This window comes from Phacochoerus africanus, chromosome X, assembly GCF_016906955.1.
Source record: "Phacochoerus africanus isolate WHEZ1 chromosome X, ROS_Pafr_v1, whole genome shotgun sequence".
NCBI classification, from domain to species: domain Eukaryota; kingdom Metazoa; phylum Chordata; class Mammalia; order Artiodactyla; family Suidae; genus Phacochoerus; species Phacochoerus africanus.
This window is the reverse complement of record NC_062560.1, coordinates 11909900-11935150: the sequence shown is the minus strand read 5'-3', so window position 1 is coordinate 11935150 and position 25251 is coordinate 11909900. Positions and strand designations below refer to the sequence as shown.

The following is a 25251-nucleotide window of genomic DNA, read 5'->3' as shown; positions in this document are numbered from 1 at the left end:
TCATTAACCACTGAGCCATGATGGGAACTCCCAAAATTGCAAGGTTTTTCAATCTGACCATTCTCGACAGTAACAAAAGCTGACCACCAGCTACATCTAAACACTAGAGAATATGATTATGGAAATAGTAACACGTTTACTTAAAAACTCTGAACAAGAAAAGTAGCAATTACAGAAGTTCCCATTGTGGCTCAGTGGGTTTAGGACCCAACTTTGTCTCTGTGAGGGGATGTGGGTTCGATCCCCAGCCTCGCTCAGTGGATTAAGGATCCAGCATTGCCACAAGCTGTGGCGTAGGTCACAGATGCCACAGATGTGGCTCAGATCTGGTGCTGCTGTGGCATAGACTGCTGCTGCAGCTCTGATGCAACCCCTGGCTGGGGAACTTCTATATGCCGCAGATGCGAGCATAAAGAGAAAAAATAAAAATAAGATAAAATTAAGAAAAGTAGCAATTACAAATGCACATTAAGCTTCTAGCAGTAGATGAAGTTCAGGCTTTGCCTGGGCACTAGCAAGCAACCCAAGTGTGTGAGCAGAGAGACTCCCCAGCCACTTCGCTCCCAACCCTTTCACTCTAGATGAGAATATTGTTTCAGGCAGAACCAGCAGATCATATTCCAGTTCAATCCCTAACTTGGAATTCGTTCCTTTTCCTCTTTTTTTTTTTTTCTTCTCCTTTCGTTTTTTATAGCTGCTCCCGCAGCATTCAAAAGTTCCCAGGAAAGGGGTCAAATCAGAGCTAGAGCTCCCAGCCTACACCACAGCCACAGCACCGTGGGATCTGGCATGCCATCTGCAACCTACACCACAGCTACAGCAACGCCAGATCCTTAACCCACTGAGCGAGGCCAGGGATCGATCCCACATCGTCATAGATCCTAGTCACATTCATTACCGCTGAGCCACAGCGGGAACTCCTCTTCTTCCTCTTCAAAATGTCAAACCACTGCATTGATTTTCAAAATTTCCCACATGCCAGACCATTTCACCTACATCTAGCGCTGCTCCAACACTTTGCCTTTTTATACTGATTTTGCCCATTTGTCGCTTTCTTGGGTCACACCATTTGCCACCAAACCCTATTTGGGGGTCAAACATCCTCTATTTTGTTGCAGAGCTTTGTTAAAAGAATAAAAGTGGCTTACCGTTCTTCTGGTGCTGTGCCTTCTGATGGCTCATGCCAGAACCTTCAGCGCTGTGAAGTGGCACTCACTGGGCTGCGGGCGCACACAGACCTAAGAAACTAACCAACTTCCTAAAACCGGCCACTCTACCATCAGCAGAACCTCGCCTGTGGTTTGCAAAAGCTTATGTGGGAAGAAGGGAACTTGTGATTTCTTCACTGTTGCCAAATCATTTATGGACTGGGCTGTAAAAGTGCAAAACTGAAATTGGGGTGGGGAGAAAAGTCATTTATAAAATGATTTAAATATAACCCGAGCCAGATGTATCCAGTGCATTTTGGCAAGTTTGGGTTTATTTGTGTGTCCATGTGGGTGAGTGGGTGGGGTGGCTACTAGGATCCTTGGCAAAATGTTAAGAGCAGTGAGCTTTGGGGAGCAGGATGGGGGCAGGGATGAGGGAGAAATGGGGACATTTTTCCTTTTCCTTAGAAAATCTTGGTGTGTGTGTTTGTTTTCCAACTTGACCACAAACATGTACTCAATTTAGGATAGTGTGAACTCAATTTTTTTTTCCTCAAAGAATTCAGAGATGTACTTAACATTTGCACTGTTCCGTCTGTGTTCCGCACATTTCTAGGACTGCACGTGGGGAGGTGGGTGTGAGCCCCCAACCAGGCTGGGACACAGAGCAGGTCTTTCTCCCCGTATCTTTGTCCCTTGGCCAGTACCTGGCACAGAGTCTAAGATCAATACATGTGCACTGAATGAGTGAATGGATGAGCACGGGCATGAGGCAGGGAAATTTAATTTCTTGATGTGGTGTGCTAAGTGAATTGGATTTAAGCTCTCAAAAGGTCTTGGAAGGTTTAGCCAAGAGCAGGAGTCCACAGACTCCAGCATGTGGGCCAAGTCCAACCAGAGAGTGGACAAGGATTTTCACAGATGAACGTCTGCAACTGATCAGATGAGACAGAATGCTAACTGGTCGACTCCAGCTAGGCAAAATCTTAGCACCCCCAAACACACACAGAATTCCTTTTTTCTCATTCTTAGACCAGTAGTACAAAAAAAAAAAACCCCTACATTTGATGATTTTTTTTAAATTTTATTAAAGTATAGTTGGTTTACAATGTTGTGCTAGTTCTAGGTGTACAGCAAAGTGCATCAAATATACATATACATATATCCATTTCTTTTCAGATTCTTTCCCCAGACAGGTTATTACACAGTATTGAGTAGATTTTCCTGTGCTATACAGTAGGTACTTGTTACTTACCTATTTTATATGTAGTAGTGTATATGCATCAATTCAAACCTCCTAATTTATCCCTCTCCCCAATGTTTCCCTTTTGGTGACCGTAAGTTTGGTTTTGAAATCTCAGAGTTTCTTTTCTGTGAATAAGTTCTTTTGTATCATTTTTATTATATTCCACACATTAGTGATCTCATATGATATTTTTCTTTCTCTGACTTACTTCACTTAGTATGATACTCTCTAGGTCCGTCTATGTTGCTGCAATTGGCATTATTTCATTTTTTATGGCTGAGTAATATTCCATTGTACATATGTATATACTACATCTTCTTTATCCATTCTCTTTTTTTTTTTTTTTTGCGCTATTTCATGGGCCACTCTCGCGGCATATGGAGGTTCCCAGGCCAGGGGTCCAATTGGAGCTATAGCTGCCAGCCTACACCAGAGCCACAGCAATGCAGGATCCAAGCCACGTCTGCAACCTACACCACAGCTCATGGCAACACCAGATCCTTAACCCACTGAGCAAGGGCAGGGATCGAACCCGCAACCTCATGGTTCCTAGTCAGATTCGTTAACCACTGTGCCACGACGGGAACTCTTTCTTTATCCATTCTTCTCTCGATGGACATTTAAGTTATTTCCATGTCCTGGCTATTGTAAATAGTGCTGCCATGAACATTGGAGTGTATGTATCTTTTTTAATTATTGTTCTCTGTATATATGCCCAGGAGTGGGATTGGGGGATCATATGGCAGTTCTGTATTTAGCTTTTTAAGGAACCTCCATAATATTCTCCATAGTGGTTACACCAACTTACATTCCCAGAAGCAGTGTAGGAGGGTTCCCTTTTCTCCACACCCTCTTCAGCATTTATTGTTTGTAAACTGGGTTTTTCTGGTTTTTTTTTTTTTTTTTTTTTTGTCTTTTTAGGGCCTCACCCACGGCATATGGAGATTCCCAGGCTAGGGGCTGAATAGATGCTGTAGCTGCCAGCCTACGCCACAGCCACAGCAATGAAGGATCCAAGCCAGTTATGCAGCCTACACCACAGCTCACAGCAACGCCAGATCCTTAACCCAATGAGTGGGGCCAGGGATGGAATCCGTGTCCTCATGGATACTAGTTGGGTTTGTTAACCACTGAGCCACAATGGGAACTCCTGTTTGTAGACTTTTTGATGATGGCCATTCTGGCTGGTTTAAGATGATACCTCATTGCAGTTTTGTTTTGATTTGCATTTCTCTAGTAATTATGGATGTTGAGCATCTTTTCATATGCTTTTTGGCCATCAGTCTATCTTCCTTGGACAGGATTATATTTTGAATTTTATCCATTAAATAATTGTGCCATTTGCTTTTCTCTTATATAAGTCCCTTCACAATGCCCTCAATTTGCTTCTTGACCTGCAAAGCCTAAAACATGTACCTCACAAAAAAACATTTGCTGACCTCCGATCAAAAGAAAAGAATAGTCTAGGAATGGGATATAATATGTTTCATCTTGCCTTATATTCCTTGAATTGAAGGGATCACACTGGGGACAGGGTGGGTAGGGTAGGGTAACATTTTCACACACACACACACACACACACACACACACACACGCTTTATTGTTTTATTTTCCCTCAGGTGCTCTGTCCACCTCTCTTGCATAACCTCTGGATGACAATAAATGAGCTTTGGCAACCTTGTTACAAAGGAAGGCCTTTCCGAACTCGGACACACAGGCTTGCGGCCATTCCCAAACTTCCCTCTAATCAATGGTCCCTCAGGCGATTCAAGGCCTGACATAGGGTTTGGGAAGAGATTCCCATCACAGCAGCGACCACAGCCCATGGCCTTGTAGACTCACCCAAAACTTTGGTAATAGTCAGTTCAAAAACATCATGTGACCTCCATTCAGTCTTGTTTTCCCTTGAAACAATTGCTTAAAAAATAAAGTTTAAGAAGATCAGTCCAAGTGACCACCAGTAATAGACTGAGCGAGGCCCTTTTCAGCTAGAGAGTGGTCAGCCTTTCCAGAAAGGATACATGGCCTAGCCTTCAGGCCACAAAATGTCAGTCCATCACAGACCAGTCAGTTTGGATCTCAGAAGGCATGGCGCACTCTTGGGTCACACTTGCTGTTGGTCTACTGCCATGCCAGGCAGACCATAGAAACCAGCAACTTATTCAAACCAAATGAGTCATCACAGGTTTTTCCATACAACCAGGAACCAGAAAGATGTAAATGAAAACGGAATGAACACCAGGGCAGGACAGTCACCGCGAACCAGAAGTTGATCCCACATGGAAATTGGCCCAAGGATCTAGTCCTCTGCCCGAACCCAGAAATCAGCCATCAGGGGCCAGGTCTGCTCTGTTTGCCCTGCCAGGGCACAAAGCTCCGGGCAGCCCCTTCCTTGTTCTTCCCCTTGCCATCCACGCTGACTCAGATCTTCATTCCAAAATGGAGACCATCTGTCATCAAGTGCTCCCACCAGGGCAAGCCTATCAGGCAGCACACGAGTCCCCAACACCCAAACCCCACTCTGAGGCCCATGAGTCTCTCTGAGCCCCAGTTTTGTTATCTCTCGAATGAGAAAAATCATACTATCTTTCTCTAATGGTAGCTTTAAGGATTAAATCATGCATGTGGAACCCTTAGAACAGTCCCTAGCACAGAGTAGAGCTAGGATTACTCTACCCTCATTGTCATGGACTTCACTCACCTCCGGGCTGCTGTCCACAGGGGGCCAGGAAGACCACTCAAGGCGCTGGCCGTGACCCTCTCCTTTGGTGTCAGTGAGCATCAGGGCAGTCATAGGGCCACAGATGGCTCCTCACCATCAAGTCTGTAGTAAAAAACATGGGGAAGTATCATGGATCCCTGGAGGTGGCTCAAGACCTAGGACACGATCAGGTGCTGGGAATATGTTATTTGTCCAAAAAACAAACAAAAAACCCCATGAAATACAGAAAAGGCTAAAGTAGAAAGGGTCTTGTCAGAGAAACATTTCTCAAGTAAAGGATTTGGATGGAGAAATGTACAGGGCGATTCCTTATACAAGGCCAGATCTCCTGTGATCCCATCCTGGTTTTAAATTGAAGTGCAGAGCTCCCGAGGAGACAGACAGCAAGCTGCCCTTTGCCCGGTCAGCACGGACACAAGTGACATGAACCCTAAGACCCAGGCACAGGATGCAGCTATTATCCATCTCCTGGTCCTCATGTTCTGGTTCCCACAATTCCACAGCTTCTCCCCTCCTTTCCCTCCTTCCCAAATCCTGAGCCCTGTAACCTGCTCTTCTCAAGCTGTCTCAGTCTTAGCACTCATCCTGACTTACACCTACCCACTGTGGTCATTGCCACTGCAGCAGTTCTTTTCCAACTGTGCAATTATTTCTCATTTCAAACAGAAGCTTAGCATGCTAGTCTATACAACATCTCAGTGCCCATTACAAAATGGCAGCCTTAAAAAAAAGGAAAAAAAGAAAATGGCAGCCTTGGGATGACAAAGTTTGCTGAAGTACCCTTCCTATTGGCTGATGCAGCCCCTGATGAGGGCACAGAGCTTGCTAAGAGGAGGGAGGGTTGGATTCCAGGTTGTAGAGCAATTATCTGAAAACCTCAGTCTTTCCATCAGTTGCAGCCCATTCCTGTGTCTCCTGAAGTCATCATCTCCCAAATAACGAGCCAAGTCATCGGAAAACCCTATGGCACACTAGAGCTGGAAGGGCCCCTTATTTCATGGATGAGGAAACTGAAGCCAGAGGTCAACGGTGGTGGTGGAGAGGAGTACTGGAACTCTCACTGTCCCACTTCTGCTCTTGGGTTCTTTCCACTTCTCCTTTCATGAGTGCCCTAAGTGAAGGGTCAAACGGTATCAAGGACCCCATCAACATTTTGACAAGAGGAAGAGGCTGTGTTTTCTGGTTCTCCTCACTCCTTTGCTCTTCGTCCCCACCTCTTTCATTAAAATCTCATCATAATCCAGTTTCTCTCCAGCAATGGGTTGTGTAGATGCTGACATGAATTCCTATTGGTCCAGGTCTGCCAAAACAAATTTAGGCCTTGACAGAAGTCCCCAGACCAAAAGGGACTAGTGAAGCAGAAAATCACTGTGACGCATTTACCCACGGGAGCCCTGACTCGAGCCCCACACATCCTCCCTTGCTGACCTCTGTGGCTCTGGAAATAGGCTCTCAGGCAGCCAATACTTCAGAAGAGGGCTGGCTCCACAGAACGGGAGAAAAAGCGGCAAAAAAAGAAAAAGCTGTGATCCAGTCCTAACCAGAAGAAATAAATGCAACAACACAGAAAACAGTACTTCCATTCCCTGGAGAAGATGAAATATATCCAGCCCAGAGAGGATGATATGGTCACAGGGAGATGCTGGTCTGGTATCGGTTAAGTTCAGGAACACGGCAAACATGGAATTCCAGACAAGTTTTGGGAATCGGGAGTAGAGGAAATCTCCTCCTCATACCCCTCCTGGAATCACAGGGCGAGGCTGTATCTGGAATGTTCCTCGCTACCATCAACACTAGAGCAGTGTGGAACACTGAGGCTAATAGGGCCAGAGACAGCTGCCTTGGTTTGCTCTAAGCCTCAGAGTATCATGGAAGGAAATGCTTCAGAGAAGAGTGTGAAAGTTGGCTGAGAGACTGGAAGGGTTTCGAGGTCAGATGGGGGGCATGGGTGGATGGCGTGTGAACTAGTGAGCCACAGTTGAGTGAGTCAGTTGATGAAAGCAAGACCATCCTGTGATTGTTCCAATGTGCTTGCAGTCAGATGGAAATGTTTTTTATAGTCTGTAAAGCTTTGAGTGTTAACCATCCTTATCAGCCAGTAAAGACCAAAGTGGAAGTGAACATCGTGATAATGTGAAGACATAATAGGACTTGGTCAAAAATAGAGCTTATACAAGAGTGAAGGCTTGGATGAACCATATGGCCCTGGACTGCATTTAGAGACATCAGTATGAATCTGTGTTTAGCTAGGTGAGGATACTGATGGATAAATACAGAAATAATTCCTTCGATAACAGCTACTCCTGATGTGTTATGATGAGAATGGTACTTCATCTCTGTGGGTCCCCCTCCTCAAATCCCATAATCCCAGTCTGATCATGAGAAAAACATCGGGAAAAAAAAAATGGGGGGAACTCTACCAAAATACCTGACCTCAAAACTGTCAAGGTCCTCAAAAACAAGGAAAACCTATTAACTGTCACAGCTCATAGGAAGGAGCCTAGAGAGCCAGGATGGCTAAATGTAATGTAACATTCTGGACTTCAGGGGAAAATTAATAAAAACTGAATAAGGTATGGAGTTTAATTGATAATAATGTATCAGTATTGGGTTTTTTTTTAATTTTGACAAAAGTACCATAATTATACAAGATGCTAACAATAAGGGAGACTGGATGTGGGGTACACAGGAACTCTCTATCTCTGCAACTTTTGTGTAAATCTAAAACTATTCTAAAATTTAAAAGTTTATTTAAATAGTAAAAATATAATACATGATTATGTAAACTGAGCAAGGTTAAAACTCTCTATGTGTAATACACACAAACATGTAAAATCAAATGTGAATGTTCTCACTTAAAACAAAGAGGGGAGACAAAGAGGAATCAAAAGCAGAACATGTGTGTTCTGAGAGCAACAAAATGAAGAGAGCTATCTTTGTCCTCATCACAGCCCTGGTTACTTGCACAAGCCTGGCATATAGGAGAGACTCAATAAAAAAAGTCCCTGTTGAATGAAGGTGATGGAGGTAGAGCTGTCAAAGAAGCCAGACAAAGAGTAGTCCAAGGAAGAGGTACAGGAGCACCAAATAGTCCTGTGATGCTAAGTGGGAAGAGGATGGTTGTTCTAGAATGCAGCTCTCAACACCTAGCTCCTGCCCACATCTCCTACCTGTTTACAAAAGTTCTCCAGAAGATTTCCCATTGCCTCCCACAGAAAGTCTAACTTTCCTAGGATCACCACCAAGACCCCTTCTGATGAGCTTCGTCTCCCTTCTCAGGTCTTCAAGAGCCAAGCCCTGCTTCTGACTCATCATTCCAGATTTTAAGAGATGCTCACATTTTGCCTTCCAGCCCCCACTCCCACTCCCCTCTGGGCACACACTCACACTGCCCCCAGCCCATCCCTCTACCCAAACCTGGCTGTCTACTGTGATTCCCCCAGAATACGGTCAACTCCAAGATGCATATCTGAGCCAGCCCCACTCATGGCTGGGTTGGGCCTCCTGCTCTATGCTCCAAAAAGGCCAGGACATCCTCTGCTTCCCTCTTTCAGGAGGTTTATCATTCATTAACTGACTAGCCCAGGCCCCATTCTGGACAAAGGCTCCTTAAGGGCAGGCATTTTATCATTTTATCTCCACGCACCCAGCTCAGTGGCTGTGGGATAACAGAAGGTAAGGTCAGTAAATGTTGTTTGAATAAAGGGCCAGAGGGACGGAGAGAGAAGGGAGGAGAGTGAAGAAAAAGAAAGGATGTGTTTCACAGCCAAAGCTGACCTTAAGCAGAGCTTACTCTGTTGCACAAATTTTTTCCTTGATTAATTTATTTACCTCTCCAAGGAACCCTGTGACAGAGCGACTGTGCTTATTCCCACCTTTCATAGGGAGAAAGCCAAGCACAGAGGTTAAAGAAGGCACATTTCTCTGGTTCCAAAACTGTGCTCTTGACCACTACCCAATATTCTAAAAATGCAAAGGATTACAGCAGTCTATAAAACTCACATAACTTGGCAAAGATTATTGGTGACACTGAGTGTGGAAGAATTAAAAGCTGGGTGCTAAGGGGCTAAACAGTAGTGGGGCATGAGGCCAAACATGATCACCTCCCACTCAGTACCAAGCCCAGCAGATAAGATGACATTTCCAGAGCGCACTGACTCCCACTATCTCAGCTCCAACTCCACCATAAGCATGGACATGTAGGCTGGTAAGCAAGTTCCTCTGAAGTTGTGACCCAGTCTTTCCCAGGGTTCCCTCTCAATAGCCTTCAGCTAACAGGACTGCCTTTCACTCCTTGAGAATGCCCTATGCCATTCCTGACGCTGCAGCCTTCTTCCTGCTTCCTGGAAAGGTCTACACTTGCCCCCACCGCACCCCAGCTCTGTGAATCACAGGAACTTGCATTCTGTGAGGTGTGTTCCCTCAGCCATGAGCATCTGGGACACAGCTGTTGGTACCCTGCCCATCTCAACGGCTACCCACTTGGCCAGGCCCGCCCAGGAGATGTGCATTCTATGTTCACTCGCCAGGCCCCTCCCTGCCTCTTGTGGCATTTCATCTCCTCTGTGCCAGGCACCAGCCTAAGGCTCCACCCATGTACATTTTACATTATGCTTCAGTGGTTATTATAATCTCCACTTTGAGAGGAGGAAGCAGGTTTGCAAAGGTTCAGTAATTTGCCCAAATGAACTGAAAGCTCTGCAGAACTTGTCACTTTCTGCCCTGGAGTATATTTTGGTGGGGCCATCTTACATTCTTTATCAAAATGTCAATCTTTTGAGCCTCGGGGCTGTTTTATTTGTCTAACTTGGCCATGTGCACTTATTGGTTGATAAATGTTCATGAAAATGAACGGGAAGCACAGAATATCAATAGAAATAAGGGACATTTATTGTATGTAAATCTTTTCTGATTATAATATGACATAGTTCTAAACATTCCAATTCAGGAATGTATAACATGTAAGATGAAAGCCCTCCCTGAGAATATACAATGGAAAAAAGAAAGTCACTTCAATAAGTGGTGCTGGGAAAACAGCTAAATGTAAAAGATGATGGAAAGTCGAACACTCTTGGAGTTCCCTTCATGGCTCAGTGGTTAACAAACCCAACTAGGAACCATGAGGATGGGGGTTCGATCCCTCGCCTCGCTCAGTGGGTTAAGGAACCGGCGTTGCAGTGAGCTGTGCTGTAGGCTGCAGACATGGCTCAGCTCCTGCGTTGCTGTGGCTGTGGTGTAGGCCAGCAGCTGTAGCTCCGATTTGACCCCTAGCCTGGGAACTTCCATATGCTGCAGGGGAAGCCCTAAAAGGCAATTAAAAAAAAAAAGTACAACACTCTCTAACACCAAGCACAAAAATAAACTCAAAATGGATTAAAGACCTAAATGTAAGACCCAGTACCATAAACCTCTTAGAGGAAAATGCAGGTCCTCTAAGTCCTGCAGGCAGAACGCTCTTTGACATAAATTGCAGCAATGTATTTTTGGATCCACCTCCTAGAGTACTGAAAATAAAAACCAAAATAAACAAATGAGACCTGATTAAAATTGAAAGCTTTTTCACAGAACAGGAGGGAAAAAAAGACAATTCATGAAATCATTAAAATTTTTAAAAGTGAAAAAAAGACAACCCACAGAGTGGAAGAAAATATATGCAAATGAAGTGATCAACAAGGGATTAACTTCCAAAATACATAAACAACTAATGAAGACCAATATCAAAGAAAACGAAAAACCCCATCAAAAAATGGGCAGAAGATCTAAATAGACATTTCTCCAAAAAAGACAGATTGCCAAAAAGCACATGAAAAGATGCTCAACATGGCTAATTATGAGAGAAATAAAAATCAAAACTATATGAAATAGCACTTCACAACAGTCAGAATGGCCATCATTAAGAAGTCTACAAAAATAAATGCTAGAGAGGGTACGGAAAAAACAGAGCCTCCTACACTGTTGGTGGGAATGTAAATTGGTACAACCATTATGGGGAACGGATGGCAGTGCCTCAAAAAACTTAAAATAGGAGTTCCCGTTGTGGCGCAGTGGTTAACGAATCCGACTAGGAACCATGAGGTTGCGGGTTCGGTCCCTGCCCTTGCTCAGTGGGTTAACGATCCGGCGTTGCCTTGAGCTGTGGTATCGGTTGCAGATGCGGCTCGGATCCTGCGTTGCTGTGGCTCTGGCGTAGGCCGGTGGCTACAGCTCTGATTAGACCCCTAGCCTGGGAACCTCCATATGCAGCGGGAGCAGCCGAAGAAATAGCAAAAAGACAAAAAAAAAAAACAAAAAAAAACTAAAAATAGAACTATTATGTGATTCAGCAATCCCACTCCTGGGCATCTATCTGGAGAAAATTATAATTCAAAAAGATACATGCACCCCGACGTTCACTGCAGAACTATTTACAATAGCCAACACTTGGAAGCAACCCAAATGTCCATTGACAGAGGAATGGATAAAGAAGATGTGGTACATATATACAATGGAATATTACTTGGCCATATAAAAGAACAAAATAAAGACATCTGCAGCAACATGGATGGACCTAGAGATTATCATACTCAATGAAGTCAGAGAAATCAAGACAAATATTGCATGCTATCACTTATATGTGGAGTCTAAAAAAATGATACAAATGAATTTATTTGCAAAACAGAAACAGGCTCACGGACTTTGAAAACCAACAGATGGTTACTGGAGGGGAAGGGTTGAGGAGGGGAGGAAGATGGGGAGCTTGGGGTTGTCATACACACACTATGGTATATGGAATGGATGGTCAATGGGACCTGCTGTATATGTATAGCACAGGGCCCTCTATCCAGTATTCCGTGATAACCTATATGGGAATGGATAGGTGTATGTGTATGACTGAATCAATTTGCTGTACAGCAGAAATTAACACAACACTGTAAATCAACTATACTTCAATACATTTTTTGAAAAATCACAAAAAAGATGTCAACTTTATGAATTCTACTCAAAGATAATGACTATTAACAGTTTAGTGTATGTTCAAGATTTTCCCTATGTATGTACTAATGTATCATTACAAATAATATTTTGCAAAAAATGGGATCATACAGTATATACTGCTTTTGATCATTTTTTCCTACTGTTTTAGATATATAGATCTTATTCTCTTAGTCTTTTTTTAAAGTGGTCATGCTGTGTACATTGTATGGATGTAACATTTTACTTAGTAAATCTCCTACTGATGACATTTGAGTGTCCTAAGATTTTATTATTGAAGTATAGCTCACTTACAATATTGTTGTTAGTTTTAGGTGTTTTCTTTACAATAGTCAAGACATGGAAGCAACCCAAGTGCCCATCAGACGACTGGTTTACAAGATACATATACACACACACACACACACGTATATACACACACAATGGAATATTATTTAGCCACAATAAAGAACGAAATACTGACCTGATTTTTAAAAATTACCAACAATGTCACAATAAACATTTGAAGAGAAAATAATTTTAGAAAAACCACATTCAGGTGAGGAGAAGCATCAGCAGGAAGAAAGAGAGCAATTATGTCATAGACAGAGCATGTCTTATGAAGCAAGTTTCCCAAGTAGGAGGTGAAGCTGGGTGCTGGGGGAGAATGGCTGGCAGGGGGCTGAGAACATGCAGGAAGATTTGGGGAACCGCTACTTAATTCACATACAGGGGGGCACTCTGAAAGCACAAGAACATTCTCTGAGATTTAAGGCTCTTGGCTAGGTGGGGAGAGGAAGACTCCAGAAGGTCTTAAATGGATTCTTCAAAATCCCCAGGGCCCATTCTTCCTTCTGCCTATGCCAACATGTCTTCTTTCCTCTTTCTAATTCTTTTTCCAATCTCCACGTCTCTCAAAGTGGTGCTTTTAAAGCTGGAGAAAACCATTTTTGTTTCCTCCTTTTTCTATCTGTCCCCCAAGGGACTTCAGAACTGCCCTCAGGCTCCCAAATTTTCTGGAAGATCGAGCCAATGGTAAAGGTGTTGACGACCATCCTGCCACCAGGTGGCGCTCCCTGCCCAGTGTTTCCGAATTCCCAAGTCCCTCTTTGTGTGATAACATACGGAACAATTAAGTATAAAAATGTACACTGCTGTAAAGGCTAATGAAATCTACACATGTAGGAAAGCTTTATTCCTCATTGAGGGTCCATTTCAGTTAAGGCAAGTTTCCAAGTTTCCAAATAAAAACAACTTTTTTTTTTTTTTTTGTCTTTTTGCTATTTCTTGGGCCGCTCCCGCGGCATATGGAGGTTCCCAGGCTAGGGGTCGAATCGGAGCTGTAGCCGCCAACCTACGCCAGAGCCACAGCAACGCGGGATCCGAGCCCCGTCTGCAACCTACACCACAGCACACGGCCACGCCGGATCGTTAACCCACTGAGCAAGGGCAGGGACCGAACCCGCAACCTCATGGTTCCTAGTCGGACTCGTTAACCACTGCACCACGACGGGAACTCTAAAACAACTTTTTTATTCATAATGCACCCTATGGATCTCAAAGATTTAAGATTCAAAAAAAAAGCCAACACCACGAAGCAATGAGCTTTTGCTCCCCGATTTGGGAATAGAGAATTTCAACAAAGTAATAAGCTAGACAAGGCTCAATGTCATGAATTATAAAAGATATGAAATAAAACACAGGCTTCCCAGGATCTATTCTAAATCCACTTACTGAGTTAGATTTTGAAAAAAACAAAACAAAACCAAATTACCAAAGAAATACAGCCAGGCGGGAAATGTTTCAAAAGTAAATGAGATCGCTAATGTGTCTGGTGTGAATGTCAGTCTGCCAACTGCGATGTCCGGAAAGACAAGTTCGTTTTCTATGATTCTTCTTTTTTTTTTTTTTTCCATCTGCGCCCTAGTCATGCAGACACTCCAGGGCCAGAGAATGAACCTGCACCACAGCAGGGACAATGCCTAATCCTTAATCGCTAGGCCATGGGAAAACTCCTCTACTATTGGATGAGTGGGGGTGGCATGGGGTGCAGGTGTGCACATGCACAATCCTTTTTTTTTTTTTTTTTTTCTTTTTAGGGCCGCACCAGCGGCATATGGAAGTCCCCAGGCTGGGGGTCGAGTTGGCGCTGTAGCTGCCGCCCGACACCACAGCCACAGCAATTCAGGATCCGAGCCGCCTCTGCGACCTACACCACAGCTCACAGCAATGTCGGATCCCCGACCCACTGAGGGAGGCCAGGGATCAAGCCCGCATCCTCACGGATGCTACGCAGACTGTCTCTGCTGCGCCACAACAGGAAGTCCGAACAATCCATTTCTTAATTATTTTTCCGCATAAAGTGGACCTCTCTTTTCTCAGAAGAGAAAGGTCCTCTCTTGCCTCAGAACCAACAGGCCTCCGCAGCCCTCTGCTTCCCTTCCCTCTCAGCTCTTCTCTCCAAAAAAAGGGGGAGACGCAACCTCACCCTCTGCCGTTCCTGGAGAGCCAGATGTCCCTGAGTAGCTTAGCCTCCCCAAGCCCCTCTAGGATCCCCTAGGACCATTCATTAAGTCTCTAGAAAACAAAAGCCAAATAACCCGACTTACCCCGCACAAATCTCCCGCAGCAACACGCACAGAGCTGAAGGTCAGCTTGAAGGAGATTGAAGGAAAAAAGCAAAGAAAAGCGATGCCGTTCTCAAAGCTCACCTGGCCTCCCAGCACCATGTAAGGCGAGGCTTTGCGAAGCTTTGTCTCCAGATCAACCGCTTGGGGATCATCTGGTTCTTATTTAAAATGCAACTGATAGGACTCAAAACACCTGGGAGCTCCAGAACAGGGCCAATGAAGCTTGAGAACCGCTTGCTTGAGATGAAAATTCTTAGGCTCCAACACCAGACCTACCAAATCAGAAACTGATGTGGGGATCTGGCAAATTGGAATTTTAACAAGCCCCCCCCCCACACACACACACACTCTCTCCAGGTGACTTTGCTGCATGCTCAAGTCTGAGAACCAGTCGCAATGATTCTAAAGCTGTGGTTCTCAACATTGCCTGCGTTTTGGAATCATCTGCGAGCTGTTCTAATCACCTTCAAAGCCAAAAGCCCAGGCTAGACCCCAGATGAGTTAAACCAGAATCTGCATTGGTGGGGCTCAGCCACAGGGATTTTTGAAGAACCTCGGGTAATTTCAAAGAGCAGGCAAGGTCAAGAAGCACTGTAACAAGTGGGGAGATTGATATCTGAAGCCCCAGGACTGTCTCACAGCAAATATATACCCCACACGGTGGTATTGTTCCCAGCCTGAGAATCTCTGCAGTTGTAACCTTTGGTATTGATGGCACAGGGTCATCTTACACCTGCGTGTTCACATGGACTAAAGATTTGAATGTAGGACCTAAAACCCTAAAACTCCTTGAAGAAAACAGAGCAAAAAACCTCCTTGACACTGGTCTTGCCAATCGGTTCTTTGGACATGACAGCAGAAGCACTAGCAACAAAAGCAAAAATCAGCAAGTGAGACTACATCAACCTAAAAAGCACAGCAAAGAAAAACATCAATAAAATGAAAAGGCAATCTATAGAATGGGAGAAGATAGTTGCAAACCATACATGTGATGGGTTAATATCCCAAACATATAAGGAACTCTTACAGCCCAATAGCAAAAATAAAAATAAAACAGAGGAACTGAATAGACGTATTTCCAAAAAAGACATAGAAATGGGCAACAGGTACATGAAAACGTGCTGGACATCACTAATCACCAAGGAAATGCAAATTAAAACCACAATGAGCAATCACCTCACATCTGTTAAAATGGCTATTCTCAAAAAAAAAAAAAAAAAGTTTCCCTTGTGTGCAGTGAAAACGAATCCGACTAGGAACCATGAGGTTGCGGGTTTGATCCCTTGCCTTGCTCAGTGGGTTAAGGATCCCACGTTGCCGTGAGTTGTGGGTCACAGATGTGGCTCAGATCATGCGTGGGTGTGGCTGTGGCGTATGGCCAGCAGCTGTAGCTCCGATTAGACCCCTAGCCTGGGAACTTCCACATGCCCCACGTGTGGCCGTAAAAAAGCAAGAAAAAAAGAAATAATAAGCATTGGCAAGGATGTAGAGAAAAAGGAACCCTCCTACACTGTTGGTGGGAATAGAAATTGGTGCAACCACTATGGGAAACAGTATGGAGGTTCCTCAAAAAATTTAAAAATAGACCTACCGTATGATCCAGTAATTCTACTTTGGGGTATTTATCTGAGGAAAATGAAAATAGTAATTTGAAAAGATATCTGCACCCCTATGTTCACTGCAGCATTATTCACAAGATATGCAAACAACCTAAGTGTCCACTGATGGATGAATGGATAAAGACAATGTGAGATGGAGATATATATATATATATAATATATATATAAAATTCAGCCATAAAAAGGAAGGAAAGTCTGCTGTTTGGAACAACATGGATGAACGTGGAGGACTCTCCGCTAAGTGAAATAAGGCAGAGAAAGACAAATACTGTATGATGACTTTATATGTAGAATCTAAAATAGTCAAACTCGGAATTCCCTTGTGGTGCAGTGGGTTCAGGATAAGGTATTGTTGCTGCTGTGGCTCGGGTCACTGTTGTTCCATGGATTCAATCCCTGGCCCAGGAATTTCTACATGCTATGGGAGTGCCCCCCCCCCCAAAAAATAAAAGTAGTCAAATTCATAGACTCAGGGAGTAGATCGGTAGTTACCAGGGACTGGAAGGGGGAGCTGAGGAAAATGGGGAGATGAGGAAATGGTAGAGACTTTTGGTTATAAGGTGAATAAGCTCTGAGTATCTAATACACAGCGTAATAAAACTATATTATACACTTGAAATTTGCTACAAGAGTAGATTTTAAGTGTGGTGCCATGCACACAGAAAATGGTAACTATGTCAGGTGATGGGTGTGTGGTAATGATTTCACGATGTATACATATATTAAACCATCAAGCTGTACACCTTCAACATAGAGAATTTTTACTTGCCAATTATGTCTCAATAAAGTGGAGGGGGGAGAAAAAGAAAGAAAAAGTGAAAACCGCCAGTCTAGAGTAATATATGTCAATTGCACGTCCACTGATATAAACAAAATTAGTAAAAACATTAAGGTTTGTTTACACTAAACAACACGAAATATTCTTCTTTTAGGAAAGCCAGTGAGTTGCAAACACATGCTCATTTGTTCATGGACACCAACTTCCTGGAAAAAAGTATAAAGTAACAACTGTAATTGAGACCTTCATAAAATCATGAAATTTTGAATCCACCAAGTATCTGGAAAAGAGGAGTGCAACCAGAGTTCTGATAAATGAGTTTGGAAATCGCCTACTTTCCTGTTTAAATATGCACCATGTTCAACCATATGTAGTTCCTTTAAAACTATTTATAGAAGGTAAGTATATTTAAGGCAGTCACATGTAGCAAACCGGCTGTAGATATAATTACACAATGTCTGTTTCCTCTGCTTCAGTCCCAAACTAGTTTAAAGAATTGCCTATTGGCAGACTTCAGTAACCTGGGGTCCAGGGGCTCCTGTTCACATGGAGATTCTGACTCAGGGGGTCTGGGGTAGGATCTGAGGTTCTGAATTTCTAACAAGCGCCCAGAGGGTCACCAGTAATTTCCATTTCTCTCAATTCAATGGGCACTGCGCAATCCTCATCTTTCTCTTCAGCTCAGCAGCACGTGACATCGTGACATTGTCCTCATCATCCTTGCTTCCCGCATTTCTTGGACACCGCTCTCCTGGTTTTTCTCCTCTCCCTCTCCCCTCCTTTTCCTTTTCCTTTTCTGGCTCTTCTCTCGGTAGCTGTGAATGCTTACAATTCTTCCAAGCTCAACTTCTCTCCTCTTTCCATTCATATCTTGCCCCCATACCTCCAAACCTTGTCAGTGGTTCTCAACCAAGGGGAGGTGTATCTTGTCCCCTGAGAGACATTTGGCAGTGTGTTTTTGTAGTTTTCACAACTTGAGGGGAGGGGACTCCTAGGACCTAGTGGGCAGAGGCTGGAGATGCCCTCAACACCCCACAATGCCCAGAACAGCTCTCGCCCCAAAGCGTCCCTCCACACGCCTCAGCCCAACAAAGAACTTTTTGTCAGTCATGCTGAGAGTAATAAGCTCTATTCTAGGGCAGTGTTTCTCAAACTGTATGATGCCTGGGACTCACCTGGGTCTCTTGTTGAAATTCAGATTCTGATTTAGCAGGTACGAAGTGGGGCTAAATGAACGTCCAGGAGATGTGGATATCGCTGGTCCAAGGACCACAGTTTGAATAGCATGGCCCTAGAGCACATCATCCTTGGCCAAGGTGCCCATGACAGTCATTGCCACAGGGGACTTGAACTACATATCTCTACCTCAACTCTCTTTCTTGTGTCCCATAGACTATGGCCAACTACTGACTCAGCATCTCTACTTTGGCTATTGGGAACCTCCCCAAGTAAATACGTCCAAGCCATACTTAGGATATCCTGCCTGCAAACACGGTCCTCATTCAAGGCTGGCTGGTTCAGATAACTCATTTTTCACGTCTCAGCTCAGGTGGTCTTCCTTGGGCAGCCTCCGCCTTCCACTCCCCAATCTGACTCAGTTCTCTGAGGTGTAACATGAGAATTATATAATCTTCTAGAACATTCTTCCTTGAAAGCACTTGAATCTCTCAATATGATTATCTCATTAATGGGTTTCTGAATAAGCACTGGGGAAATGGGATATTTCTATTTCTGCTCACCAGTGTGTCCTTGGCCCCTAGCACCATGCCTGGTCCGTGGTGGGCACCCAATAATATTTATTAACTGCCTGAATAAAATGAACGAATGAGTGAATGAATGAATACAATGGACAGCTTCGAAATACTACATTAATATATCTCAGAATACAAATTCTAAATAACTACATTCTTTTGGGTGTGTGTGTGCATGCAGGCGTGCGCACATTTTTTCGCCACGCCTGCACCATGTGGAAGCTCCTGGGCCAGGGACTGAACCTACACCACAGCAGTGACAACACCAGATCCTTAACCCAGTGAGCAAGGCCAGGGATGGAGCCCGCATCCACTGAGCCACAATAGGAACTCTCTGGATTGAAGGTGTGCATTTGTTCTTTTCTACCTGTAGCTGGGAGGAGCTGGGGGTGGGGGCTGGGGGCGGGGCGGGGCGGGGAAGTGCTGGTGAGTTACAGGTCCAAGTTGTGGGCACCAAACTTAGCAAATGCTGAGTCTTAACCCCATCAGAGACCAGTGTGTATTGCACAGCTGGAGAGATGCATAAGGGACCAGCTCCCTCGGACCCCAACAATTCTGAAAACTTCACCTTCTGAGAGGAATCCTACATTCCCAAGCGAACTTCGCCAAGGCTGAACTTGGTGCAGCTTTGGTGTCCAGCCAAACCCTGCCCATCACATTCTCAGAAGAAGACAGCACTTTCTACTTTCATATCTAAACCTCGATATGGTCTCTCTCAAAGGGGCTTGTTAAAAGGAGTTTTATGAAAACAGGCTGTATCAGGGAAATGTAGACACGTGTGACAATGGAGAAAAGCAGTTATACCCAGAGTCAGTGGAACTATCAGAAGGTGGGCAGGGGGGTTAGAACAAGAACTCGATTCTGATTCATGGAGATAAAGAACCATCACAGGGTCCTAAGCAAGCCAAGTTGGCGCTACTTCATACTTCTGGATTTTTTTTTTTTTCTCTTCTTCTTGCAGGATCATAGGAAAAAGCAGAACTGGGGAAATATGGGAACTTGGATCCACAAAAAGGGACTTTCCTCCGATGTTTTAAGCAGGAAGTGGTCAGCATTCTTATGGCAGAAAGAAGAGTATGGAAAATGAAATATTATATTTTAAAAAGCCTAGAGAAATAACTTCTGGGTGTCTAAGACATTTCTGGAAAGTTTCGTGGACTCGAATTCAAAGAAAACAAGAGAAGACCAAGCAGCGATTGAGAATAGGTAATGCATAGAAGAACTAACAAATTGTTTCCCTTTAAATTAAAAAAAGTATATGAATATAGTACATGAAATGTTGAGCATAAACTTAATATCCAGCAGAAATTGTCAGCAGAAGAAAATTCCCAGATACTATTTGCTAAAAGAAAAAGATTAAAACTATTCACTGTATGGGGAGTCCCTACGTGGCACAGCAGGTTAAGGATCCTGCGTTGTCACCACTTTGGCTCAGGTTTGATCCATGGCTGGGGAACTTCCACATGCAGCCAAAAAAAAAAAAAAAATCTCTGAATAAAAAACAAAAATAAAAATATTTGGGAGTTCCTGCTGTGGCGCAGTGGAAACAAATCTGACTAGTATCCATGAGGATGCACGTTGGACCCTGACCCTTGCTCAGCGGGTTGGGCATCTGGCTTTGCTGTGGCTGTGGTGTAGGCTGCCTGCTGTAGCTCGGATTTGATCCCTAGACTGGGAACCTCCATATGCCAAGGGTACCGCCCCCCCAAAAAAAAAACCCTCACTATATGATGAATATTCTATATATATATATATAACAGCAAGTGAGCATTTCATCATCTTTGACTTGCTTCATGTTGTCTATGGGAAGCGAGCATGAAATCCCCAAGCATCTCGCACCGCCCCCCCGCCCCCCCCCCCAGCAACAGTTCTGATGAATTAACCCCAAGGGAAAGTGAAGAAGTCCGTGAACCCTCAAACTATTCCATTACTGCCAGCTTCATAGGGTGAGGGGGTGGCGGGGAAGAACAGTTAGTGGTTAGATTATTCATATTACAGAAATATGAGAAAGGGAGAGATTGCTCAGTGAGTGAGACCGGGAGCTAGAGAGTGGCAGAGGGCGCTAGAGAGGCACTAAGAGGGAGTCGTTGCTACGGAAACCCCAGTTCAACATGGGGGCCATGTTGTGTGCAAAGAGGAAATGTGTTATAGGGCAAAGAAGGCCGCTCATTCAGCTCACTCGGGCTTTTCATCTACATCTACACGTGCAAAAGACAATGCATGGCCAGCCCCATTTCAAGACACTAAGCCAGAGCAATGGGAATAAGTGGTCAAAGCACTTGATAGTTTACGGTCAATAGACTTTTTAAATTGTCCTCTCATCAATAAACAACAATGAACATACAGACCTAGATATTTCTGTATTAATACACTGGGTATATGATCAAGGAGCCACAAACATACTTTCTAAAAGAGGATTATACCTATTCTTATACGTTTTCTTCCCACATTCCGCTTGGGAGACCTAGCCAAGGGTCTCAGTAGCAGACCAGCAACACCCATAAGGTTTCACTAGGTGGCGATCTGCACCGTGCACGAATAACCACAGTCCGTATTTAATTCAGACACCAGGAAAATTACAATCAAGGCATCCTTTAAACCGTGAATACAAGCAGCAGCTCTATTTCCCAGGACTTAGGGAATTGCAAATCAGTTGACCACCTGCCTCTGTCTCTACTCAAATCTGCTCAGTGTGCTTGCCCAAACTGTCTTCACATTTTAGCCCTGAACAGAGCTGCCAACCCTATGAGGTTAAGCTATAATCTCTCCTTAAAACAAGAGCCTAGTGTGAAGCAATGCGAGTCGAAGCGCAGCTCCACTCCCTAGCGGTGGGTTAGGAGCACAAGGGTTAAACACAGAGGGAGAAAGAGAAATCGAGCATACCTGGGGACTTGGGCTTTCCTTGCTGAAGTGGTCCCTGTGTAAACAGTCCCTGGTACCCCAAAGGAAGATGTGGCACTTCCCAAATGGCTCCGGAGAGCAGCTGCTTCAGTAGCACTTGGGCTAGTTTCAGAAATGCAGGCGCCTGGGTCCCAGAGAGCAGGATCTCTGTCTGGTGTGAGGGCCTGAAATTCCGTAGGTGATTCTGATCCCCTGTAAAATTGGAGAACCAATTGGACTGGATGGACAGAACTGGGTCAGTTTGGGGTAGGACCATTCACATCCCCTGTGACCTTGGCAGTTGACTGAACACTTGGATCCCACCTTCGTCTCTGCGTAAACCCATCACTTGTAAGATGGAACTCCTCATACCAGCCTCATGGAGCTGATACGAAGATGTAAAGGAAAAATGAAGCATTGAACTTGTGTTTGGTGCTTAACGGATGTGACTCCTTTCCTCTTCCTCCTCTACATTCCACTTTATAACACTGTCCAGGTACTGGTGATTCCATCCTATGCCCTTCTTCCTAATATCCTCCTCTCTCCTTGCCCTGTCAATCCCTTGGGGGTTTGCTCTCACGAGTAGGAGCCAAAATGGTGACTATCTTAAAATTCCTTCTTCCCATGCAGCTGCCATTGAAAGGTAACTAAATGGTGGTAAGTGAGGACCTAGGGGAGCAAGATGGGCACTGTGAACCATTTTATTTAATGTGTATCACCTGGCTAGAGGTCCTGCTTGGTGGGCCTCCATTTGGACCTGGCCCAGGACAAGAATGTTACCCATTGTTGAAGGGTGACTGCAGAGCAGCATCAAACTAGATCTAATTGCCAAAATAGCCCCCCACTCTCCTTAGAAGCGTGGTTCTCCTGGACAATGGGCCTCGGGTCTGGGTTCATGGAGAGGTTACTACAAACTTCTAGGGCTCAAGGTGTCAGGTCATGCAAGTCATGACTTTGAAAAGCCTCTGGAATCTCTGAGCCGCTACATCCATCACCTTGGTCAGTAAGAAGTGAAGCAGTCACGTGTATCATACGAGACAAAGATGGTGTCCTCGTTGGCTCTCCCTCTCTGGCCTTTTCTTTGGGTGTTTTCACCAGCCAGCAGGACACTGAGAACCATTTTCTCTGCGTGGAACCAGCCACTCGTCTCACCCTGCCCACTGGTGGGCTTTAGGGATGTCTGAAAAACTACCACGAGGCCACAGGGACTTGCTCTTATCCTCCAGAACTTAATAGACTGTTTCTGGAGGGTACTTGTTATAAGACACAGGGACTCAAACCTCCTCAGGTTGCCTGAGCTCTTCCAAAATAGTTAACATACACCACCAAGAGGGAGAAGGGACAGATATATGAAGAAATACAGCCACTGAAATATCATGGCAAACATGTTAGAAATTAATTACAACTCAAGAGTGGGGTATTCATAAGGCAGAGTATTGGATCTTATCCTGTTTTTTAACTCACATGCTTGAAAGTTAAGTAAAAAGAAGATGAATTGCAATGTGACAGAGTCTGGCTAGTGTCACCCAGGGAAGGTTTCACCAAGGCGATTACAGAAGGTCATGCTCACAGAAGTGGGTGGGGATTTACTGTGGGGGGGGGGGAGAAGGAGACCAGTTTAAAACCAAAAGTACACACAAAACCACCACTCCCAAAGAGGAGAATCCACCTGCAACAACGGCTCTTTCTCTTCATTTTTGCGTAGGATGGGGCTTGCCGTGGGAGCCTAAAGCCAAAAAGGAAACTGAGAGTCAAGGGGAGGCAAAAGAAGAAAGATGGAAGAGATATAAAACCTCAGGGTGAAACTGCCCTATTGTCAATTCATTGTCACCATCATGGATGGCTCCTGTGTTATCAGGCCTTCTTCCACACAGTCTCATCCTGAGTTTGGGACTTTTTTTTCTCTCTCTAACCCTCCTCCTTCTCCATGTTGGTGGATTGGGTGGTTGGTCCATCTCTTGTTCTCTTTCATTATATTAACTCAGTGAAATGGATTAATATTCAGTCCTGATGTTTTTCAGAGAACATTTCCTTTGAGTATCCCTTAATCACGTTCCTTGGCCATTTCCCTCCCACACTGATATCTTTACTTCAGAACATACCAATAGTTCCCAGTGTTTCTTAGGCTTGAGGGTTCAATCTTCCAGCAGTTAATCTTCCACTATTAACTGTTCCCAAGCCCTGGTACCCCGAGGCTCCAAAGAGGAGCTTCCACGACCCAACTCGTAAATCTGCCCCATGAAACCTGGTTACTGGAACAACCAGTGTTCTCGGCCCACTTTAGTGTGTACAGAAGAAATGGAAGACAAATCGAACTTTATCCTCATGCCTGTTTTTAAATTGAGCCATAAATACCTCACAGGATATGCAACCTGGTTCTCCCTGGTCAGGTTGAGGAGATAAATAAAAAGCATTTTTGATGGGGTGGGGGTGGGGGAATGGCCCCCTTAAAAAAAAAAAAGTGTGCTTCCTTGCTGTCCCTTTACGGTTTCCTTGGAGACTGGGCAATAAGATGCCTATATTCTCAAGTCACCGTGCCCCCTCTCAGGTACTGTGTATCCCCCAACTATATTTAAGAGGCCAGAAGGACCTAAGACTGTTCAGAGCTGGAAATAGACTTGAGAATGGGACCAGTAGACCCTGGCTCAGGAGTGGGGCTGTGGGCAGACTACAAACACTTACTTTGCCTTTTTCTCAGCCATAAACCTGGCATCCTAATGCCTCCCTTGGCCTGGATCTGGCAAAGGCCCAAGTCTTGCTGAGGTACAGTCTCTGGGGAGGAAGGACACCTGGCCAGGTTCAAGGGTGAGAGAGGCTGGGAACCCCTTCATGGTGGAGTGGGATTTATGGAGAATTGGGAGACCCTTCCGGAGCATAGCCAACCAGAAGAAGGTCAGCTGAGAGCAGGACACTCAGAGCTTACCAGGGGACCTGGGGGCCATGCTCTCCTGATGGCCTGAGTTGGTGGCTTTTGATCTGAGCCATCTGTGAACAGCTCCATTTGAACACGACTCCACAGAGGACTGTCAGGAGGTAAAAAGAGTGACCTGTCAAGGTCAGAAAGGAATAAAAACTAAAACCACCTGTTGATGTTCTTTCGGTCATATTCTGCAACAAACCACTATACACAATTTCACGTTGAAATATGTTGTGGCTTCTAAGTTACATCGCTTTTGGCTTCTCTTCCTCTTGATCCATTTCAGAAGACGTTTAAGTTGTCTTCAAGGGCTTCATGGTTGGTAATTCATTAAAATAGCTTAAGCTTTATATATTTATGTGTTTTAAGAGAAGAAAATTGATGATGCCAACACCAGTTTTTATGACGTTATCTTTGTTTTCACTGAAGCAGTAAGGCATGTATGAAGTACAACCAAGTTTACGGAAGTTGTCAGATCATTGCCTCTAGCAACTTAATTACCTCTCTATTCCTTCCAGATTTTAATTTGGGAGGCTGTGACCTTTATTAAGTGATTACATGTCCTTTAGAAATAATTTGTATACTGTGTATTTATAGCCGCCCTTTCAG

General features: G+C 44.4%; 1 protein-coding gene across 4 annotated transcripts in view; it reads right to left on the bottom strand.

Annotated features, from left to right (window-relative positions):
- The window catches only part of TLR8 (toll like receptor 8), a 39372-nt gene extending 14261 nt beyond the window's left edge, over positions 1–25111 (bottom strand). For 2 of the 4 annotated variants that reach the window (XM_047764448.1, XM_047764450.1), the window contains exon 1: positions 1149–1320. The gene's annotated coding sequence lies outside the window, so the exon portion shown is untranslated. Of the gene's footprint in view, positions 1–1148; positions 1329–5095; positions 5219–21728; positions 21939–23394; positions 23452–24648 lie in introns of those variants that run through there. The other 2 variants (XM_047764451.1, XM_047764449.1) reach the window with 2 other exon arrangements.
- Positions 25112–25251: the final 140 nt, after the last annotated feature.